This window comes from Osmerus mordax, chromosome 11 (assembly GCF_038355195.1).
Source record: "Osmerus mordax isolate fOsmMor3 chromosome 11, fOsmMor3.pri, whole genome shotgun sequence".
Classification (NCBI taxonomy): Eukaryota; Metazoa; Chordata; class Actinopteri; order Osmeriformes; family Osmeridae; genus Osmerus; species Osmerus mordax.
In genome coordinates, this window is record NC_090060.1 from 425,201 (window position 1) to 428,041 (window position 2,841).

The 2,841-nt window shown below is 40.2% G+C and overlaps 1 pseudogene; it reads left to right on the plus strand.

Annotated features, from left to right (window-relative positions):
* Nucleotides 1-300: 300 nt before the first annotated feature.
* Nucleotides 301-2,538, plus strand: LOC136951931 (uncharacterized; annotated as a pseudogene).
* Nucleotides 2,539-2,841: the final 303 nt, after the last annotated feature.

Below are 2,841 nucleotides of genomic sequence, written 5' to 3' on the forward strand. Positions count from 1 at the left end.
TTGGTATAGTTGTGTGGATGCCTCCTCTAATCAGCCCTTACAGTTTCAGATACATGGTGGAGTTCCTGCACAGATGTGTCGCTGTCTAGCCACTCAAGTGATCAAGATAGAACACCTAGTCGCCCAGAACGTCCTCACAAGAGACCCAGGACATCAGATGAATCAGCATCTGAGGCAAAAGAGGTAACCTGTACTTTTTTCTAATAAGCTTACATGTACATTTATACAGATGGACATTGTGTATGTGTTACACACACTAAATGTGCTTAAAACATAACATTATAATTGTTGTTTTTGAAGATGGTCCTTGCTGTCCTCAAGCAGAAAGCAGGGGGAGATGTTATCCTAACAGAGTACAAAGATAAAACCTCTCTGTCAAGTGAAACAAGACGACTTCTTGTCAACATACTTGTTGGACACATGGTTGAGATGCATGGGTAAGTTTTTTTATTTATTTTTTAAAGGAACCAATGTGGCTCTAAAGTAACATTCCTCAACTTAAAAAACAGATTCATGTAAAACATCTTACACATAAACAGAACTGAACATAATTTGGTAAACCACGAATCGTAAGGAATGTTTTAAATTGTTTTAAGGTACTGGTATGTGTGGCAAATATGACTGGATACATCTAATTTCTAAGGGCGTGGGTTTTTCTTTGTTTCCCGTTTAAGGAGAATCCCCACAAAGAATAAGAAAGAGCAATATGCTCTTGGAATTGTAACACTTTTCCCATCGTTCAAAGATCCTTTTTCAAAGAAGGACTATGTAAGTACTTAACTAACATGTTTCACTGCATTTATAAAAAAAAAAAGTAGTCTTCCCAGAACCAAAGAGCATCTTACACATTTCCAGTTGTCTCCAACAACCAATAAGGTCTCCTACTGACTACCATCTTGCCTGGGTTCAGTGTGATGCCAGTAGTCTTGATGGCTCTATTTAGTATAGCTGCTGCTGTGCAACGCCAAAGCATTTAATACCTCATTGATTGTGTCTTGCAAATGTTCGCTTTTATTTCTGTAGGAGCACTTCTACGATCCTGATGGCGGTACTGGCTACATTGCATGGCGCCTTAAAACTGTGCAGAGGAGTATATCCCATCATACCCGAACAAACCTGGATGCCAGCATCCCTCTGGGGGAGAGAACTGGCTTTGGACCTTCCTTAAACAGATGTACCTATCCCGAAGAGCTTGATGAAGATGCTGTAAGGGAGGCCATTGCCTTTCTTACCCATTCTTCAGATGAAGCACAGATCTTCCAAAAAATGAAAGAAACTTTTCAGCATAGAAATTCACTTGTCCATGACCCAAACAAGGCCGCTGATATACTACAGATCTTTCCAAGGTTTTTGAACACCAAAGGACTGGTAAGATGAGTGTTTTCCCCCTGCTACGTTTCAAATTAGCAATGACTGAAATGTGCAATCTGAGTATTCAGGACTTTCTTTTTACATGTTGGGATGACCTTGTTAAGCTAGTTGAGGGAGTTGGGTATTGTGGTGAGGGATTTTTATGTTCTAAGAAAGTTTGTCTTGAAGGTTAACCAGGACTTCAAACTGCTCTTTGATGCCGAGACTGCTTCAAAATTGCTGGAAAGGTGGGACACAACTTTCAAGCAGAAGATCATCAGTGAAGCCATGTCCATCACTTCAACGCCTGCTGTGTGTTCCCTTCTTCGGTCGGCAAAAAACGAAACAGACAGTCAAGATTGCTCCAGTAAGAAATTCTAGTTAAGTGTAGAACTTTGAACTGTGTATGTACTTGTAAGTTCTGTAGTAACTATAAGGAACATGCCTAGTGTTGTTCTTCTGTGTGCAATGCATGGTTTTGCAGCAAGTGTTAAACATATGTCAAGTTGGAATGTGTCAATGTGGGCCCTGTCTAAAATGCATGCACAGGTCCTAACATTCAAGTTGGAAAAGGTCTGGATGTACTTCTTAATGTATTAATCATCATTTCAGACTGGGACAGTGATATGGCTACGCTGCTTTTGCTGATTCATCTTCTTCCACCCCAATCTGGAGCGAAGAGGGCTCTGAAGATAAGTGCAGTGGATGCAGCCAGCAGGATTCTTGTGCATCACAAGGTATCAATTATGTGCTATAGCTTCTCTCCTATGGTTTAATTAGAATGTTTGCCTTTCATACGAGTGCCCTGGCCTTTATTGAGTCAAACCTGACACAATATATTTATACAAAATAAATAACAAATCTTTTGTTTCTCCATATAGTCATGCAACAGCATAGAAGAACACCTGCGCCAAAGGAAAGGTCGACAACCCTATCTGCTTGCTGTAGGAGGATCACCCCGCCAGATCGACCAGTACTACATAGCTCTTGACCAGAAGCTCATTCCTTGTCAGGCGGGTGGTTCCCTCTCTGCCTTTGATGAATTGTTCAAAATCCACTTTTGCTTCAACTTAATGTATGACGATGCTCTTCTTCACTTTCATGCAGACAACAGTATATAAAATTGACATTGGGAAAACCAAAGAATCGCCTAGAGTTAAAGAACTTCGTGCTAAACTAATCAACTAGGTTAAACATGTTTTTTTGTTTTAAATGCCAATCCACTTTTGAAACCAGCCAGTTTCTTGTTACTCATTTACGGTTTGAACATGGTTTTTATCCCAACAAGAGTTTCAAAGTAATGTGTTCACAGCAAACATGTAGAAAGCAATTTGCTGGATATGCCGGATTTCGTAAACATTTAGATTGTAGTCATCAGGTAGATCAGACTTGTGTAAGTAGCCTGGCTGTTGAGTTAAATGTTCCTTCTGATGACTCGTCAAGGCTTGATTTCTCTGAGTCGAGTTCTGTAGTTCAAGACTCATCCCATTC